This window comes from Tachyglossus aculeatus, chromosome 17 (assembly GCF_015852505.1).
Source record: "Tachyglossus aculeatus isolate mTacAcu1 chromosome 17, mTacAcu1.pri, whole genome shotgun sequence".
Taxonomy (NCBI): domain Eukaryota; kingdom Metazoa; phylum Chordata; class Mammalia; order Monotremata; family Tachyglossidae; genus Tachyglossus; species Tachyglossus aculeatus.
Window position 1 is genome coordinate 15,594,351 of NC_052082.1, and position 20,529 is coordinate 15,614,879.

Here is a 20,529-nt window from a genome sequence, read left to right on the forward strand (position 1 = left end):
GACATAAACCAGCACATCTCAGGGGATCGCAGGTTTATTCATTTCTTAGAATCTTTTTTTCCTTCCTTCCTTCCTTCCTTCCTTCCTTCCTTCCTTCCTTCCTTCCTTCCTTCCTTCCTTCCTTCCCTCCATCCTTCCTCCACTCCATCCTTCCTTCCCATCCCTCCTTCCCTCCAGCTGGCTGAATTGTCTGGATAGTCTTTCAGTCTCCATTATTACAAATAATATGTTTTCAAAAAAGAACAGACTCTTTTTTGAGCTAAAGCTTCATGAGGAACTAGAGGCAAAGTGGCAAAAGAGAAAACTGCCCCAGACAAAGCAAGCATTAAACCTTCCAACAAAACATGGGACAGCTTTTTCATGTTGGGAATGTGGTCCTGTATTGGCCTTTTCAGCTAAACGCACTCGTACACATAGGTGAATTTCACCCTCAGTGGTATCGTCTTTGAATGTGAAAGACAGCTATGCATAATGGATAATCCTCTCTAACCTTTACAAAAGAAAGCTGCTTTGGAAAACACTGACAGTTGCTAATTGTTGATTTGTGCTTAGTTCCTTGTTAAAGCTGTCACAGGTCCACTGCAGAAAATCTCAAAGGGAAAAAAATGAAGAACAAATAGATAAGGTGCTAATTAAGTCATCGGTGACCAACAAAGAAATAAATGAAGGGTTGTCTCACCAGAGAGGCCAGGCAGAGTTTGATTGAGGACCTGAGAAATAGTGGCAGAGTGCCATCAGAAATGTTTTGTTTTAAAACTTTACACTTTAATTTTGGTTTATCAGTGCAGCTTTAATCGCCTGCAGCTAGGAGATGACATGAACACCGCCTCACTGAAATAACCAAATGGCAATTTTCTTTCAAATATTTTCCACAGGAATTGTAAATCTTTTTACATTGAAAGCTATATTTGATATTCTACTCTTTGCACTATTTGACTTGGAAATTTAGCAGCAGCCAGATATGGGAACACTGAACATTCTTCAGTCAGAGTGAATTCGATCAATTGTGCCTGTTTTGTTTTCAGGTGCTAGATCTATTGGATCAAATAGAACCTGCTTGGACTGCTTCACTGACGCTCACTTATAAAGTGACCCACTGCAAGCAGACGTATTGTTTAGGAACATAGACGCGCGTTTACAGGAAAATGATGATCAATTCTCTAGAGCAATAATGCATTTTAATACAAAGTGATCAAAAGGAGAGATTTTTTTTCCATTCTTTTCCAGCTATTGGCTGCTTTTTAGTTTTCCCTGGCTGCTGGTATGTTCATGCACTTGAAGGCAGAGCACAGGGCCGTGATGCCGAGGGAACCTTAGGGAGCTAGAAAGAGGCAGGCCTGGGGTCCAAGAAGTCGCGGTGGGTAGAGAAATAGCTTCCCAATATTCCAGTCTCCATCTGCTCCGCTTGGGAAGTGTGTTTCTGCTTATGGGGGAAAACCTCTTTAGAAAATGGACTTGCTGCTCTGAAATCGAAGAGAATCAAATCACTGAATTTTCAAAACCTTCTGCCCAGGAGCCTGCTGATGTTCTGGTCCATCCTGTCAACTGTTTTTGCAGCTAAATACAGCAGGTGCATAGCCCAGGGCAAAAAAAAAAAATATCGTTTGACTCCTGGTCTGGTTTTGAAGGAAAATGAAACATCACAAGGACTAGTTTCTGGGTGAAAAACCTATTTTATTGAGGCACTGAGACTCAGCTAGGGTAATTGAAGAGAATATCCGGGCAGCTCAACCCTGTTTCCATTGCACCAATGACTCATCTGCTAACCTCAGGTGCCCTTCCAGCTTGCTTGTTTGCAAAACAGATGTAAAGCTAACTGCCTCGCCAAAGGGCCTCTAGACTGTAACTGAACTGAGGAAACATTTGTGATACTGGAGAAGACAGCCTGGCCAAATGTTCCTGAGCATGGATCAGAGAGCTAAAAGACCCAGGTCCTAATCTCAGCTCTGCTACTGGCCTGCTGGGTGCCCTCAGACAAGTCACATAACCTCTCCGAGCCTCAGAGAGGCCCAGATGTAAAATGGGGATAGGATATTCTTTCTCCTTCTCTCTTAGAATGTGTGTGGCAGGGACTGTCTGAGCTGATCATCTGTTATCTAACCAAGCGATTAGCAGAGAGGAAGAGCTTAATAAATATCATAATTACAATTATTATACACCTGGATTACCACAAAGTAATTAATTTTTGAGCCAAATCTTTGGAGAACCTGCTAGGTACAAAATACTAAACTGGGCCTTTAGGAACATATTGGCTTAAAAAAAAAAACCCAGTCCCTGCCCTCCAGGAGTTTACAGTCTAATTGTACATATCTATTCTATTTATTTTATTTTGTTAGTATGTTTGGTTTTGTTCTCTGTCTCCCCCTTTTAGACTGTGAGCCCACTGTTGGGTAGGGACTGTCTGTATGTTGCCAACTTGTACTTCCCAAGTGCTTAGTACAGTGCTCTGCGCACAGTAAGCACTCAATAAATACAATTGATTGATTAATAGGAGAGGCAAGTAGACATAAATGATATAATAATAATAGTATTTGTTAAACACTTACTATGTGCCAGGCATTGTACTAAGCACTGGAGTAGATACAAATTTGTCACATTGGGCCCAGTTCCTGTCCCACAGTGGGGCTCACAGTCTTAATCCCCATTTTACATATGAGGTAACTGAGGCACAGAGAAGTGAAGTGACTTGCCCAAGGTCACACAGCAGACGTGGCAGAGCCAGGATTAGAACCCATGACCGTCCAACTCCCAGGCCCCTGTTCTATCTACTATGCTACTTCTCTGTGATGATGGAATGATGCCATATGTTGCCAACTTGTACTTCCCAAGTGCTTAGTACAGTGCTCTGCACACAGTAAGCGTTCAATAAATACGATTGAACAAATGAATGAATGATTCTTTAAAACCTAGTTCCATGGTTCCTACTGAGCAGCTGGAGTCTCCAGCATATGGAGAGAGTCCTCTATTAGGAACAGGTTGTAGGTAAGAAGGGCTGAGGCTCAGTGGATAGAGCACATACCTAAGCGTCAGAAGGATCCGTGTTCTACTTCTGACTCCTCCACCTTTCTCCTGTGTGACCTTGGGCAAGACACTTAACTTCTTCGTGCCTCAGTTGTCTCATCTGTAAAATGGGGGTTCAAAACTCTGAGCCTCCTGTGGGACATTGATTGTGTCCGACCTGATTAGCTTGCGCCTACCCCAGAGCTTAGTACAGTGTCTGGCAGATAGTGTAGTGCCTAACAAATGCCATAAAAAAGAAAAAAAAATCCCTGCCTTGAAGCTGATGTCTGCAAGACTAACCTTAAGAGGGGAAAAACACCAAATGGGGAGGTGAGGGAAGAAGCTTCCAGTTAGGGTATTTCTTTTGAGGATAATCCATTATAAATTGTGAAAACAATGGTTAAATCTGTTTGGGACAAATTTTCAGTGGAACCAAAGCTTTAATAAACTTCCTTAGGACAAAATAGAAAGCGTTTTGCACAAAGGAGACACTGAGTCAATACTTTAATTTTAGAGATAGTTTTATAGGCAGAAAATGGCCTAAGGGAAAGAGCACGCACCTGGGAGTTAGGGGACCTGGGTTCTAATCCACTTGCCTGCTTGTGACTTTGGGCAAGACACTTTAGTTCTCTGTCCTCAATTTCCCCATTTGTTAAATGGGGATACAATACCTGATCTCCGACCTATTTATACTGTGTGGGACAGGGACTATAATTGATCTGATTAATTTGTATCTACCCCAGTGCTTATTTAGTACAGTACTTGACATGTAGTAAGTGCTTGACGAATACTGTAATCATCTGAGAGGACTTCCCAGACTGAGCCCCCTCCTTCTTCTCCTCCTCGTCCCCCTCTCCATCCCCCCGCCTTACCTCCTTCCCTTCCTGACAGCACCTGTATATATGTATATATGTTTGTACGTACTTATTACTCTATTTTACTTGTACATATTTATTCTACTTATTTTATTTTGTTAATATGTTTGTTTTGTTCTCTGTCTCCCCCTTCTAGACTGTGAGCCCACTGTTGGGTAGGGACCGTCTCTATATGTTCCCAACTTGTACTTCCCAAGCGCTTAGTACAGTGCTCTGCACACAGTAAGCGCTCAATAAATACGACTGAATGAATGAATGAATGGTTAACAGAGTCCACAATTTTTATAGGGTTACTGCCCAACCCCAGTTATCTCTCCTATGGGACCAATACATTTCCACTGCAGATACAGGTGCCTCTTTTAAAATGGTAACCTGGTCTCCCTCCAATTTAGATTGTGAGCCCCATTTGGGACCTGATTATGTTGTATCTACCCTAATGCTTAGTACAGCACTTGGCACACAGTAAGCACTTTACAAATGCCACAGTTGTTGTTGTTGTTATTATTATTATCATTGTTAGTAGTTGTAGTAAACTCTTGCTCAGGAGAAGGTAGTGACAGCAGAGACAGGAGGAGTTGTGAAGAGGAGAAAGTTTCTGGATAAATGTCCACCTTCTACTATCCTGACTTTATTTATCTTTTCTATTTTTTCCACTCTCGGCACCCAGCACTTCCATTATTGAATCTCTTCTATTTGCCAATTATCCTGAACATCATGTCTCACTGTCCAGTGGTTGACAAACTGGATCCAACAAATATAGGGCGGTAAGCGGGAGGAAGCCATTTCTCTTTGTTTGTGTTCTTGCAACATGGCAGAGATTCTCAGCGTGACTCTCACACACCGGGGTACAATTTCACTATCGGCAGCTCACTGTCTGGCTTCAATTTGAAGGACAGCTCTATTAGATTGGCTGAAAACTCCTGAGACTCCACCATCTCCCTTTGCCTGAGGTGGTAGGAATGTTTTGTCTCTGTCTCCCTCACTCTCTAAAAAAAAAAAAACAGAAAAGAGCAGCAGCAATGGGATCTAGTGGAAAGAGCTAAACCTGGGAGTCAGAGGACCTGGGTTCTAATTCTGACTGCCACTTACCTACTGTGTGAACTTGGGTAAATTAGTAATAATTATAATAATAATTATTATGGTACTTGTTAAGCGCTATGTGCCAAGCACTGTTCTAAGCACTGGGATGGATACAAGTTAATGAGTTTGGTCACAGTCTTGGCCTCACACTCTTAAATTAATTTTTCTGTGCCTTAATTTCCTCATCTGTAAATTGGGAGTAAATACTTGTTCTTCCTCCCCTTAGGACTGAGCCCCATGTGGGACAGGGACTAAGTCTGACTTGATTGCCTGGTATCTCTAGACTGTAAACTCATTATGGGCAAGGACCATGTTTGCTAATTCTGTTTTATTGTACTCTCCTAAGAATTTAGTCAGTACTTTACTCATAGTAAGCACTCAATAAATACCATTGATTGACTGATCTGACCTAATCAAGGCAGGATATAAGTGCTTGGATCAGCATGGTAGCAGTTTGAGTGGAGAGAAATGGGCAGAAGCTAGAGATGTTGAGGTGGTAGAACTAACAGGATTTGGTGACAGACCGAATGTGTGGGTTGAACGAAAGAGATGTCAAGAATCATGTCAAAGTTATGGATTTTAGCCATGTTGTGAAGGTAGAACTGACAGGATTTGGTGACAGATTGGATATGAGGGTTGAATGAGAGAGATGAATCAAGGATAATGCCAGGGTTATGGGCTTGTGAGACAGATAGAGTGGTTCTGTTGTCTATGATATGGGAAAGTCTGGGGAAGGACTGAGTGTGGGTGGAAAGATATGAAGTTGTTTGTTACAAAAACCTTTACTTGGGTGTCCTGCCAGCACCTCAAATTTAACATGTCTAAAACAGAACTCATCTCACCAAAACCCTGTCCTCCCCCTGACATTCCCTTCATTGTAGACAGCACCACCATTCTCTCTGTTCATTCATTCATTCATTCATTCAATCATATTTATTGAGCACTTACTGTGTGCAGAGCACTGTACTAAGGGCTTGGGAAGTACAAATTGGCAACATATAGAGACGGTCCATACCCAGCAACGGGCTCACAGTCTAGAAGTGGGAGACAGACAACAAAACAAACATGTGGACAGGTGTCAAGTCACCAGAATAAATAAAAATAAAGCTAGATACACATCATGAACAAAATAAGTAGACTAGTAAATATGTACAAGCACAATAAATAGAGTAATAAATCTGTACAAACGTATATATAGGTGCTATGGGGCGGGGAAGGAGGTAGGGCAGTGGGGATGGGGAGGAGGAGAGGAAAAAGGGGGCTCAGTCTGGGAAGGCCTCCTGGAGGAGGTGAGCTTTCAGTAGGGCTTTGAAGGGAGGAAGAGAGCTAGCTTGGCGGATGTGCGGAGGGAGGGCTGTCTCACAAGCCCGTAGCCTTGGCATTATCCTCGACTCATCTTTTTCATTCAACTCAGATATTCAGTGTCACCAAAATCCTGACCGTTCTACCCTCACAACTTCTCACCACCCTTTCTTCTCCATCCAAACTGCTACCACACTGGTACAAGCACTTATCCTATCCTGCCTTGATTACTGTACCAGCCTCCTTGTTGACCTCCCTACCTCCTGTCTCTCCCCACTCCAGTCCATACTTCACTGTGCTGCCTGGAACATTTTTCTACGGAAACATTCAGGCCATGTTTTCCCACTCCTCACATTCCAGTGGTTGTCCATCTACCTCCGCATCGAACAGAGATTCCTTACATTCGCCTTCAAAGCACTCAATCACCTTACCCCCTCCTACCTCACCTCGCTACTCTCCCAGCCCGCGCACTTTGCTCCTCCAATGCTAACCTTCTCACTTTGCCTTATTCTCCTCTACCTCACCCCCAAAATTCTTGCCCACGTCCTGCAACTGCCCTGGAATTCCCTCCCTCTTAATATCTGTCAGACAATTTCTGTTCCCACCTTCAAAGCCTTATTGAAGGCATATCTCTTACAAGAGGCCTTCCTGACCAAGACTTCCTCTCCTTTTCCCACCTCCTTCTTCTTTGTCCTTACTTATTCTCTTTTTCATCCCCAAGTCCCAGCCCCATAGCAATTATGTACATATCTGTAATTTTTTTTGTTTATCTTAATGTCTGTCTCCCCCTCTAGACTGCAAGCTTGTGTGGACAGGGAATGAGTCTGTTGTATTGTTATATTTTACTCTCCCAAGTGCTTAGTAATTGCTCTGCACAAAGTAAACTTTCATAAATATGATCGATTGATTCTGCATCCATTTTGAACTGGGATGTGTACCCTTTATTCACCTCACCACCCAGAGCTTATGTATATAACCGCAATTTATTTTATTGTCCATCTCTCCCCCTTTTTGGGCAGGGAACATGTTTACCAACTTGTTTTATTTTATTCTCCAAAATGCTTAGTACAGTGCTCTGCACACAGTACATACTCAATAAATATGATCGATTGATTGACCCAGCTAGTGTTGAATCTAGCTTTAACTGACTTATTCCAGGTTCCCAGGTAACCAGTACCCATACCCAAAATTGTAGCCACAGGGAAACAGTCACAGGGCAAATAGTCCCAGCAAAACAGCACTGTGGTCAATCCTCCAGTAGACATTTTTGTGCAGATCCACATAATATGTGATCAAAGCTCCCCTGACCAAGTGCTCCATTATGTTGGAAATGAGGTTTGAAAACATCTTTGCCACTAAAAAAATGTAGATTTAAATTGCTTTTTCCTCTAAATGGACATTTGTTTTGCTCCATGCAGCCTAGAGCATTATCTCAAACAGTGAAATGCCTCCAAAAAGAAGTTAATATGCATTTTAAACTAATCATTTTTCAACCTAAATACACTCTCCATTTTGCATCCTTCAAAATGTTTTAAATGCCCCTTATTATAGCCTCATTTTATGTTTAAAGAAGAAATTATTGCTATAATAAAAAATATGAAGGGATCAATTTCCTAGCTTGAACCAGGTTAATATTTTCCATATTCTAAAGAAATATCAATCACTGTATAAATCTCTATTTTAGTGGGAGTTGGAGGTAAGGGAGATGAGGAAAGAAAAATAGTTCCGTTCTAAGTTTTCAGCATTTTAGATCAAAATCCATTTTTAATTAGATTCTATTTTATATTTCTATTAGTATTTTCAAACTGGCAATCTATCACCTTAGAAACGAGCTATAACTAGGCGGTTGAGTTGTAAAGGAAGCATAGATTTCACTGTCTCGAACATTTTGGTTAATTTATTCATGACTCATGAATAATTATCTACCTGCTTTGAAGGAATTGCCCTAATTTTCCACAGAAATTGTATCTCCTTAAATTGAGACATTAAATAATATTTTGTTCTGACAGCCTCTTCCTTCTCAGCAGCTCACAGCACTGCACACACTATCACTCAGCCTCACAGATTTGTTAGAAAGGTTTTTCTGAAGAGGAGTATAGATTCATCCTCAACAACATCTATTGACGACATTTAACAGCATCTACTGACGACCTTTTGTGAGCTTAGTATTCTTCTGGGCTCGTGGGAACAGTCAATAGAAGTGAAAGACAAGATTTCTGCCACTGAGGAGCTTACAGTCTAGTGGGGAAGCTAAGCAGACAAAAATTGCCATATATCTAATGATTAAAAGATAAATTGCAAATATTTAAGAAAATAACAGACACCACCAGTATGTCCAAGTGCCTATTGGGGGGGAGGGCATACCCAGGAATAAAAATATTATTTTACTTATTCCAAAATGAATGTTCCTCATTTCTTTATTGCCAGTCTTTTCCATTTTGAACAATTTCATTTAAACATCCAATTTCAAAGTCCACAGGGCAAGGAGGGTCACCTTTGGAATGGCAGGAAAAAGACCCCTCTACCTTCAGCACTTCCTGTTTCTCTTGCTGCTGCTCAGCTGGTGGGAGAACAGCATGCCAGGGAATATTGAGATTGAAAGGGGATCCCTCTCCCAGAAATCTAGTCCGAAGCTGAGGGGAGGCACCTCCCCAGGCCTCCAACAATGGCTTGGCCATGGTCCAGGTGCATGGAAAAAAAAACCCTGGCTGAATAGCCTGGGACCAAATGGCTCTTTCTTCCAATGGTGGATTTCTGTACAGGCTCTTCCTGAAATAGTACCTTTTATTTTTATTTTTTTTTTTGGCTGAAGGGCAATTTTACAGAAAAAAATATAAAAAATATAACAATATATAATGATACCAGGCACCGATGTACATTTTTTTTTCAACTGTATTTGTGCCCTCTAGACTGTATGCTCACTGTGGGCAGGGAACATGTCTACCACCTCTGTTGTATCATACTTTTCCCAGCACTTAGTATGGTGCTCTGCAAACAGTAAGTGCTCAATAAATATAATTGTTGGATTGATTGCCCTGCAAATCTTGTGACATAGCTAATTTCATTGTTTTTGACTTTCCACATTCAGTTGGCCCTTAAATCCTGCTCATTTTTCCTCCCCAATATTTCCCATACCTCCCTCATCCCCTCCACCAGTACAACCACCTTGGGTCTGTCCCTCAGTTGGTCTGTCCATCGGTCATAGGTTGTGGTCCAACTTCTCATCACCTCCTGGCTGCAAGGCCTGCTTATGGGAGTAAATTGTCTCACTCTCCAGAAGGGAGGCTGGTGGTTAAAACTGTAAAAGAGCCCTCGTGTCAGAAACCAGTTCTCCATTGAACAGGCCCCTGGAAGGGGAATACAGTGGTTCTGGAACAGGAAGGGTGAGGTCTGTCTCCCCTCTCTCAATCCCCTTCCCGCCCAACCAAACACTCAGGGTTCAGGGGTTCAAATGGGCTTTCGATTGATGCCATTACATTGCCTGCGTAATGGAACGTAACAACTTCACAGACTGTAAGCTCGTTGTGGGCAGGGAACGTGTCTACCAAATCTGTAATATTGTACTCTCCCAAGCGCCTAGTATATTGCTCTGCATAAAGTAAGCACTCAATAAAAATGACTGAGTGATTGACTGGATTGGGAGGGGATGGAGAATTTTCCCCTGCCTCCAATATTTGAAGCGATCTGTCCCTACCTCCTGCTTGCATTACTGAACCAGCCTTCTGATGAATCTCCTCCTTCCCCTCCCTGCCCTCTTTGATCTATCCTCCTTCTAGTTGCTCACACCAGCTTCTTGAAATGCTTCTGAAAGCACCTGACCCTCTTTCTTAAAGAATCCTCTAATGGCTATCCACTTCTCTCCACATTAAACAGCAATCCCCCATTGGATATAAGGCTTTCCACGAGCTACCTACTTCTTTCCTTTCTCCTCTCTTCTATTGCTCTCATGATTTGCTTCTCCTAAGCTACTCTCTTAACTGGACAACCCATTGCACTGCCCTTTCCCCTATCAGTCATATTTATTGAGCATCTACTGTGTGCAGAGCTCTGTACTAAGCGCTTGGAAGAATACAGTTTAACAGAGATGGTAGACACATTCTCCGCACATAACGAGTTTACAGTCTAGAGTTCCCTTGCATGGAACTCCCCCCTCTTTTCTGTCAGCATCTAAGCCCCTCATGGGCAGAAAACGTATTACTTTATTAATCTGGACTTCCAAATGCCTAGGGCAGCACGATGCACCAAGTGAGTGCTGGATAAATGCTAATCTTCGATCTCCTTACTCCTCCTCTTCAATTTTCCAAGGCACATCCTCCCCAACCTTCAAAGTCTACTAAGCAGCCACCTTCCCCTGGAGGCATTCCCACCTCCCTGGCCATACCAGTCCATCAGCTCCCTTTAGCACCCCTGAGTTGATCTACTTATTTATTTATTCACTCCACAGTGCATTTTAGTCACATTTGCTTTGATCAGATGTATCTAGCCAGTTTGCCTCTGTCCACTCCACAGTACCTACTAGGTCCTATCAAGTGTACAGTAATGTGCAAAACTGGTTTTGGAGAATAAAAAAAAAATCAATTGGCATGTGGTCATTTCCTGAATTTCAAAGCCTTAAATTCCATAATCAGTATAGTCATTTACCTGCTGTGTGACCTTGGGCAAGTCACTTAACTTCTCTGCACCTCAGTTTCCTCATCTGTGAAATGGAGATTCAACACCTGTTCTCCCTTGCCCTGAGACTGGGGGCCCCATGTGGGATGGGCTGTGTCCAACCTGATTATCTTGTATCTACCCCAGGGTTCAGTACAGTACTTGGCACGTTGTTAGTACTTAAAAAGTACCATTATTATTAGTAGTAGTAGTTGTAGTAGTATTAGTAGCAGTAATAGTAATAATTTACTATTTTATTTATTTATTTTATTTATTGAGCACTTACTGTGTGCACAGCACCATACTAAATTTTGGTATTTAGGAAATAGAAAAGAAAAAAGAAGCAGGGAGAGGCAATGGTTAAAGAAAAGTCAACCATTAGGTTTTAGAAGGAAGGTTAGTCACATTGGTTTTCTACCCTAAATAAGATGGTCTTAGGTGGAGATATACTCGTTTAGAACAGTGCTTTGCACATAGTAAATGCTTATTAAATGCCATCATTATTATCAAAGTGTTAGTGGGTCAGCAAAGAGAAAAGTGATTATAGAAAGCAGAGTAGGAATTCACATGTAACTATACCAACAGGAGACCTCAAAATAAAGTTTTAAAATGTTGTAGAAATCAAATCCTAAAAAGGACTATTCTGACAGCCAAAAGCTCACAGGCTCCCATGTCTACATGCAGTGATACAGAGTCCTTCTAAAGTGGTCAAGGAGCAGGAGATAAAGAACAAGGCTCCTTACCAATTGGTGCCACCTGAACATGGTTGTTCGAAGTTGGATTATGAGAAACCCACCATTGCTCAAACAGAAGTTTTCCATGATTTGTTTCTGGATTTAGAAGGTGGAAAGGGTAAAGAGTAGAGCCTGGAAATAGGATATCTTTGGAGGGTAGAGAGGAACAGGGGCAAACACTTATGGAAGATGAGGAGGAAATACTGTCAGAGCTGAGAAAATGAAGAATGATGGACATTATGATAAATTTCTGTAGATGCTTTAGGACCTTCTGTAGAAACAAACAGCTTGAGTACTCATCTTACATCCCCATTTCTCTTTATTTACAAGGGGTAGAAGTGCATGGTGATATCAGTGCATGCACACTGGTAAGGAGTGAGCCAGTGGACACACACCTTGAGATTTGACTCTCTGTTTGAGTGCATTGTTGGAGTGAATGCTTGCAGTTCTCAGCAGGAAGCCTGAATTCATACATGTTAAGTGTAGAAATGCAGTTGCAGAACCATGTATTTTGGCCTTCTTCCACGGGGCAGAGTAAATAGTCTATGTGCAGTGCAATTCCATAGTGGCCATGAATTTGTGGTTTTGCATTACCCTGTCCATTCCCCCCTCCTGTTTCTTTCTGAATTGCTAACGCTGTGTGATCTACAACAACACAATAGTTTAGTAGACAATGTGAATTAACCACCATGAATACTCAAATCATCCTTGATGAATTAGCAAGCTACGCGAGGGAATCGTTTCAATCATCTAAAGAAAAAAAGATTGCTAGGGATAATAGAGCTTCCTTCAAAAGACTAATCAGGAGCCAATTAGACAAATTTGTTTATTGAATCTAAAAATTCTCTTTGAGGAAACTTTTTTATCAAAGGTCAATTAAATAATGATATTAGAAGGATGCTATTTTTGCCTCCCCTATGGAAAATGTTCGAGCTGAATACGACTGAGGGAAGTTGCTCACAGCAGCATCCTTGAATAATAGGGTTATTATAAACGCAGTAGCGGTCCATTCAGGGCTCTTCAGTGACTCATGAAAGCCTCCAGGCCTCTCAGGATCTGAGCTCCTTGGGCCAAGTCGGCACAGAGCAGAAGCCAGCTGGGTTTCAGTAGCCCCAGGACTCTCTATTTTGGAAGTGGCGGCCACAGCACCGCTGAACCAGAAGCGAGCTAGGGAATTAATCATTTGAGAGGCTCTACCACCCTGCCTGCTGTAATATCATCATCATCAATCGTATTTATTGAGCACTTACTGTGTGCAGAGCACTGTACTAAGCACTTTGGAAGTACAAGTTGGCAACATATAGAGACAGTCCCTACCCAGCAGTGGGTTCACAGTCTAAAAGGGGGAGACAGAGAACAAAACCAAACATACTAACAAAATAAAATGAATAGATATGTACAAGTAAGAGTAATAAATATGTATAAAACATATACAGGTGCTGTGGGGAAGGGAAGGAGGTAAGATGGGGGGGATGATGAATGCTATTTATTGAGCGGTTATTCCTGCATTCAATCGTATTTATTGAGCGCTTACTGTGTGCAGAGCACTGTACTAAGCGGTTATTCCGTGAAGGACACCGCAGTAAGAGCTTGGGAAAGTGCAAAAGAGTAAGTAGACACAATCCCTGCTCTCAAAGAGTTTACAGTCTAAGAACAGTAAAAGTGCTACTATTTTCCACACACTATACTCAACAAAGGGATAGATACAATACAACCAGATCAGTCAAGGTTCCTGTCCTATCCGGGGCTCACAGTCTAAGAGGGAGGGAGAACGGCTCTTTAATCCCGATTTTACAGCTGAGGAAACTTGAGGGATAAAGAAGTTAAGTGACTCGCTCTAGATCATTCAACAGACAAGTGGCAGAGCTGGGATTAGAACCCAGGTCCCCGACTAGTGCCCTTTCCACTAGAGCCATGCTGCTTCTCAGTCAAGCAGTGGAGACAGAAATGAAAATAAATGAAGGGAAGGGAAGCAACCTAGCGTAAGGCTATGTACATTAGCGCCGTGGGGGTGTACTGACTACCTAGTGCTTAGGGGTGCATAGGTGATACAGTAAGGAGGGAAAATAGTGGGGGATGCTAAGATATTAGTCAGGGAAAGCTTCCTGGAAGAGTTTAGTAGGTCTTTGAACACAAAGTTTAGTACACAACAAAGTGAGTTTAGTAGGTACCCTGGGGCATAGTGGGAGAGGGGCAGTGGAGAACCGCATTTCCTCTTGTTTCGTCTTCAGTGGAGAACAATGTGTTTGAAATTCACAGTCTTCTAGACTGTGAGCCCACTGTTGAGTAGGGACTGTCTCTATATGTTGCCAATTTGTACTTCCCAAGCGCTTAGTACAGTGCTCTGCACATAGTAAGCGCTCAATAAATACGATTGATGATGATGATGATGAAATGAATCATCAGCAGGAGTAGTAGCAGCAGCATCTATCAAATGCCCTCGTCGTTTAGAACATGTACTGAGCACCTATTCCATGTAGGGCGGCTCCTGTTGTGTGCAGACTTTATTGTGTACTACTAAAAAGTGAGTTTGGTAGGTCTTTTAGTAGGTCCAGTGCTTAGAACAGTACTTTGCACATAGTAACCGCTTAATAAATGCCATTATTATTATTATTAGTATTTGAAGATGGGGAGAGTGGTGGTCTGTTGAATGTGATGGGGGAGGGGTTTCTCAGCGCTTAGAACAGTGCTTGGCACATAGTAAGCCCTTAACAATGCCATTATTATTGTTATTATTCCAGGCAGGAGGGAGTGTGCGAGCAAATGGTCGATGGTTAGACAAGAATGAGGAACGGTGAGTGGTTCAGTATCAAAGGAGTGACATGTGCAGGCTGGGATATAGTGGGAGAGGGGCAGTGGAGAGCCGCATTTCCTCTTGTTTTGTCTAAAGTGGAGAACAATGTGTTTGAAATGTATCATCAACAGGAGTAGTAGCAGCAGCATCTATCGAATGCTTTCTTCGTGCAGAACGTGTACTGAGCACCTATTTCATGTAGGGCAGCTCCTGTTGTGTGCAGAACAATCTATTAAACTCACATGGTGTGCCAGAGCACGGGACTGAGTGCCTATTATGTGTAGAGCAGCATACTGAGTGCTTACTGAATGTTTTGCACTCAACTGAGTGCCTACTGTATCCCAGAGTTTTGGCAACACCCAATGGAAATCAAAACCTCCCCTGTTCTTCAGGAGCCTATAATAGATACCAATGGCAAATGCATAATAGGTAAAAGAGTAAGAGTATTGAATCAAATGATTAAAAAAGGTGGTTAAAAGCATCGTTTTCCTCTTCCATTAGGAGTTGTGTTCTTCCTGAACCTCATGTTAACTAAAACTTACATTATAATAATAATTGTGGTTTTTGTTAAGCACGTACTATATGCCAAGCCCTGTTCTAAGCACTGGGGTAGAGTACAGTGCTCTGCACACAGTAAGTGCTCAATAAATACGATTGAATGAATACAGGATCATCAGATCCTACATGGGGCTTCCCAGTCTAAGTAGGAGGTAGGAGTTCATGGAGCCCGATGCTGTGTCCAGCCTTGTCACGTATCCAGATGTCCATAATAAGAACATTTTTTCCATATGTTGTCATGTTCTATCCAAAATGGGCAGTGAAAACGTGTCTTCTGGCAGAACGATGTACTGAAATACTACCACCTCCGGCTATAACACTCTTAGCACTCTTTCATGATAACGCTATTAAATTTTATTGCCGGTATTACCATACTTTCTCATTCGGGATTTGGTGCCTATCCTTACACTGTGATTTATTTTGTCTGTCTCCCTCTCTGGTTTGTAAGCTTCTTGAGGACAGGGATCTTGTCTTTCTGTGCCACAATAATAACTCCATAAATACCACACTGATTGATTGGTTGTTGCAAAGTCTACCTTGGCTTAAGCACTTCTTTTCATCTTCCTTTGAAGAATTTTGAGTGACTTGAAAAGAATGATTCAAGCAGTGCCGTTTTGTGCAACATGATTTTTCTGGAACCAATTAAAAGCGATTAGAATGATAGGTGGATAGTACGTGATGAGTGAGGTAAGAATTAGAGAATGGCTTCTGCAGGAGTTAGCTTTTTAGGAGGCCTTCCGCCCTGGATCACTGCCACTGTCCGCCTCCGTCGCTCTTATGCTGAAGCTGCTGAACGCTGCTGGTGTAAGTCTGAACACAAGCCAACCACGTTCACTTCAAGTTTATCCTTTCCTGCCTTAACTCTGCCCTCTCCTCTGCCAGACAAAACTATTTCTCCTCCCTTATTGACACCCATGCCCATCATCCCAGTCAGCTCTTCTGTACATTCAACTCCCTTCTCAGGCCCCCTGTTCCTCCCCCACTTCCTTCCCTCACCCCCAACGATCTGGCCCCCTACTTCATTAATAAAATTAACTCCATCAGGTCTGAGCTTCCCAAAGTCACTCCTCCCCCTTCTCCAACCTCCCGGCTCTCAACCCTCTCCGCTACTCTCTTATCCTTCCCAGATGTATCCTCAGATGAGATCTCCTCCCTCCTCTCAAGTGCTTCTCCGGCCACCTGTGCTTCTGACCCCATTCCCTCTCATCTTATGAAATCTCTCCCTCTGTCCCTCCTCCCCTCCTTAACTTCCATCTTCAACCGCTCACTCTCCCCTGGTTCTTTCCCTTCTGCCTTCAAACATACCCACGTCTCCCCCACCCTAAAAAAACCCTCTCTTGACCCCACCTCCCCTTCTAGTTATCGCCCTATCTCCCTCCTACCATTCCTTTCCAATCTCCTTGAACGAATCGTCTGCACGCGCTGCCTCGAATTCCTCAATGCCAACTCTCTCCTCGACCCCCTCCAATCTGGCTTCCGCCCCTACATTCCACGGCAACTGCCCTCTCAAAGGTCACCAATGACCTCCTGCTTGCCATATCCAACGGCTCCTACTCTATCCTAATCCTCCTCGACTTCTCAGCTGCCTTCGACACTGTGGACCACCCCCTTCTCCTCAACACGCTATTCAACCTTGGCTTCACAGACTCTGTCCTCTCCTGGTTCTCCTCATCTCTCTGGCTGTTCATTCTCAGTCTCTTTTGTGGGCTCCTCCTCCCCTTCCCATCCCCTTACTGTAGGGGTTCCTCAAGGGTCAGTTCTTGGTTCCCTTCTGTTCTCTACCTACACTCACTCCCTTGGTGAACTCGTTCGCTCCCACGGCTTCAAGTATCATCTCTACGCTGATGACACCCAAATCTACATCTCTGCCCTTGCTCTCTCTCCCTCCCTTCAGGCTCATGTCTCCTCCTGCCTTCAAGACATCTCCATCTGGATGTCTGCCCGCCATCTAAAACTCAACATGTCCAAGACTGAACTCCTTATCTTCCCTCCAAACCCTGCCCTCTCCCTGACTTTCCCATCACTGTTGACGGCACTACCATCCTTCCCGTCTCACAAGCCCGTAACCTTGGTGTACCCTCAACTCCACTCTCTCGTTCACCCCTCACATCCAATCCGTCACCAAAACCTGCCGGCCTCACCTCCGCAACATCGCCAAGATCCACCCTTTCCTCTCCATCCAAACCGCTACCCTGCTGGTTCAATCTCTCATCCCATCCCGACTGGATTACTGCATCGGCCTCCTACCTCATCTCCCATCCTCCTGTATCTCCCCACTTCAGTCTATACTTCACGCTGCTGCCCGGATCATCTTTGTGCAGAAATGCTCTGGGCATGTTAGTCCCCTCCTCAAAAATCTCCAGTGGCTACCAGTCAACCTACGCATCAGGTAAAAACTCCTCACTTTTGGCTTCAAGACTCTCCATCGCCTCGCCCCCTCCTACCTCACTTCCCTTCTCTCCTTCTACAGCCCGGCCCGCACCCTCCACTCCTCTGCCGCTCACCTCCTCACTGTGCCTCATTCTCACCTGTCCCACTGTCGAGCCCCGGCCCACGTCCTCCCCCGGGCCTGGAATGGCCTCCCTCTGCCCATCTGCCAAGCTCGCTCTCTTCCTCCCTTCAAGGCCCTACTGAGAGCTCGCCTCCTCCAGGAGGCCTTCCCAGACTGAGCCCCCTTTTTCCTCTCCTCCCCATCCCCCTGCCTTACCTCCTTCCCTTCCCCACAGCACCTGTATATATGCTTGTACATATTTATTACTCTATTTTACTTGTACATATTTATTCTATTTATTTTATTTTGTTAATATGTTCTCTTTTGTTGTCTGTCTCCCCCCTTCTAGACTGTGAGCCCGCTGTTGGGTAGGGACCGTCTCTTTATGTTGCCGACTTGTACTTCCCAAGCGCTTAGTCCAGTGCTCTGCACACAGTCAGCGCTCAATAAATACGGGGCAGTGAGAGGCGGGAGAGAGGAGGGGTCCTCGTGTGAACGGGGGGGGGGGGGGGGGGGGGTGGAGGGCGGGGTCCGGGTGTTCGCGGGGTGTCCGCCGGGGGGCGCTGCGGGCAAAGGGAGAGAGGGCGGGGCCGTGGTGTGAGCGGGGTGTCCGCCGGGGGGCGCTGCGGGCAAAGGGAGGGTGGGCGGGGACCGCGTGTGAGCGGGGTGTCCGCCGGGGGGCGCTGCGGGCAAGGGGAGGGAGGGCGGGGTCCGCGTGTGAGCGGGGTGTCCGCCGGGGGGCGCGCTACGGGGCGTCGGAAGGGAGGGCGGGTGGGGTCCGGGTGTGGGCGGGGTGTCCGCCGGGGGCAGTGCGGGGCCTCGGGAGGGTGGGCGGGGTCTTGGTGTGAGCGGGGTGCCCGCCGGGGGGCGCTGCGGGCAAAGGGAGGGAGGGCGGGGTCTGCGTGTGAGCGGGGTGTCCGCCGGGGGGCGCTGCGGCCATCGGGAGGTGGGAGGGGTCCGGGTGTGAGCGGGGTGTCCGCCGGGGGGCGCTGCGGGGCGTCGGAAGGGAGGGAAGGAGGGCGGGGTCCGGGTGTTGGCGGGGTGTCCGCCGGGGGGCGCTGCGGGCAAAGGGAGGGGGGGTGGTCCGGGTGTAAGAGGGGTGTCCGCCGGGGGGCGCTGCGGGCAAAGGGAGGGAGGGCGGGGTCCGCGTGTGATTGAGGTGTCCGCCGGGGGGCGCTGCGGGGCGGCGAGAGGGGGGAGAGAGGAGGGGTCCGCGTGTGAGCGGGGGCCGCTGCGGGGCGTCGGGAGGGAGGGAGGGAGGGAGGGCGGGGTCCGGGTGTTGGCGGGGTGTCCGCCGGGGGGCGCTGCGGGCAAAGGGAGGTCGGGCGGGGTCCGTGTGTTGGCGGGGTGCCCGCCGGGGGGCGCTGCGGGCAAAGGGAGGGTGTGGGGGCGGTAGCGGTGGGGCGGTAGCGGCCGGTGTGTCCCCGTTCCCGTCCCCGTCCCCGTTCCCGTTCCCGTCCCCGCCCCTTTCCCTCCGGGGGCGGGGGGCCGGGCCGGGCCGGAGGGGGAGAGGGAGGGAGACAGGGAGGGAGGGAGACAGGGAGAGAGGGAGGGAGGGTCCGCGGCCGCCGCTGCCGCCGCCGCCGCCGCAGTCGGTCCCCGTTCGGCCGGTGGGCGGGAAGCAGCGGCGCTGTCGGGCTCTGCTCGGGTTCTGCTCGGCCTCCGCCGGCCCCGGCGCCGGCCCGTCCCCTCCTCCCGCGGTGGGGCTCCCGTGGGGCGGCTCCTCCCGGCGCTGGGGCGGCCATGGAGCCCCCGACCCCCCGCCCCGACCCCCGGTGCTAACAGGACCCAAAGCGCCACCGGCAGCGCCACCGACACCGCCAGCCCCGGGACCGGCGGACCCGCCCCCGCCGCCCCCGCCTCCTGCCGCTCCCGCCGCCTCCTGCTCCTCCTGCCGCTCCTGCGGCGGCGCTGGGCCAGGTAGGGCCGTCTCTACGAGGAACAATGAGGGGCCGGGCCGGGCCGGGCCGGGCCGGGCCGGGCCGGGGGAGCGGGGGGCCGGGAGGCCGGGAGTGTGTCCCACCCCCCCCCCCCCCCCCCCCCCCGGAGGGTCGTTAGGGCGGAGGCAGCGGTGCCCGTCCGTCCGTCCGTTCCCTCCGGTCTCCTGTCCTCTCCGCTCCCCTCGGCTCCCCCCCGCCCCCCCCCCCCCTCCCCTCCCTCCGGGCCTTTCTGTCCCCGAACGGCGGGGCCCCTCCGCCCCTCCGGGCCTTTCCGTCCCCGGGCCCGCCCGGTGGGGAGCGGGCGCCCTGCCTCACCCCCCCGACACCCCTCCATCCTCCTCCCCCGCCTCCATCCTCCCCTGGCTTTCTCACTTCTTCCCTACCTCTTTCTTCTTTCCCCTCCTTCCTTCCTTTCCTGCCTCTTTTCCTCCCTGCTTCCCCGCCTTTTCCCTTCCCTCTTTCCCTGCCTTTTCTCCTTCCCTCTTTCCCTGCCTTTTCTCCTTCCCTCTTTCCCTGCCTTTTCTCCTTCCCTCTTTCCCTGCCTTTTCTCCTTCCCTCTTTCCCTGCCTCTTCTCCTTCCCTTCTTCCCTGCCGCTTCTTCTTCCCTCCTTCCCTGACGCTTCTCCTTCTTCCTCCTTCCCTGACGCTTCTCCTTCCCTCCTTCCCTCCTTCCCTGCCGCTTCTCCTTCTTCCTCCTTCCCTGACGCTTCTCCTTCCCTCCTTCCCTGCCACTTCTTCTTCCTCCTTCCCTGACTCTTCTCCTTCCCTCCTTCTCTGCCTCTTCCTTCCTGCTTCCCTGCCGCTTGCTTACCTGCCACTTTCCCTCTCTCCTTCCCTATTGCTTTCCCTCCCTCCTTCCCTGCTCCTTTTCTTCCTTGCTTCTCTGCTGCTTTCCTCCCTGCTTCCCTGCCTCTTTTCCTCCTTCCTCTTTCTCCCTGCTTCTTTGCCTCTGCCTCTCTCCCTGCTTCCCTTCCTCTTTCTCCCTTCTTCCCTGCCTCTTCCCCTCCCTCCCTGCTTCCCTGCCTCTTTTCCTCCTTCCTCTCTTCCTTTTTCCCTGCCTCTTTTCCTCCTTCCTCTCTTCCTTTTTCCCTGCCTCTTTTCCTCC

At 47.1% G+C, this 20,529-nt stretch overlaps 1 protein-coding gene across 2 annotated transcripts in view; it reads left to right on the top strand.

Annotated features, from left to right (window-relative positions):
- The first annotated feature begins 19,388 nt into the window (after positions 1-19,388).
- FARP1 (FERM, ARH/RhoGEF and pleckstrin domain protein 1) overlaps positions 19,389-20,529 on the top strand; it is a 254,847-nt gene continuing 253,706 nt past the window's right edge. For both annotated transcript variants that reach the window (XM_038758862.1, XM_038758863.1), the window contains exon 1: positions 19,389-19,404. The gene's annotated coding sequence lies outside the window, so the exon portion shown is untranslated. The remainder of the gene's footprint in view (positions 19,405-20,529) is intronic.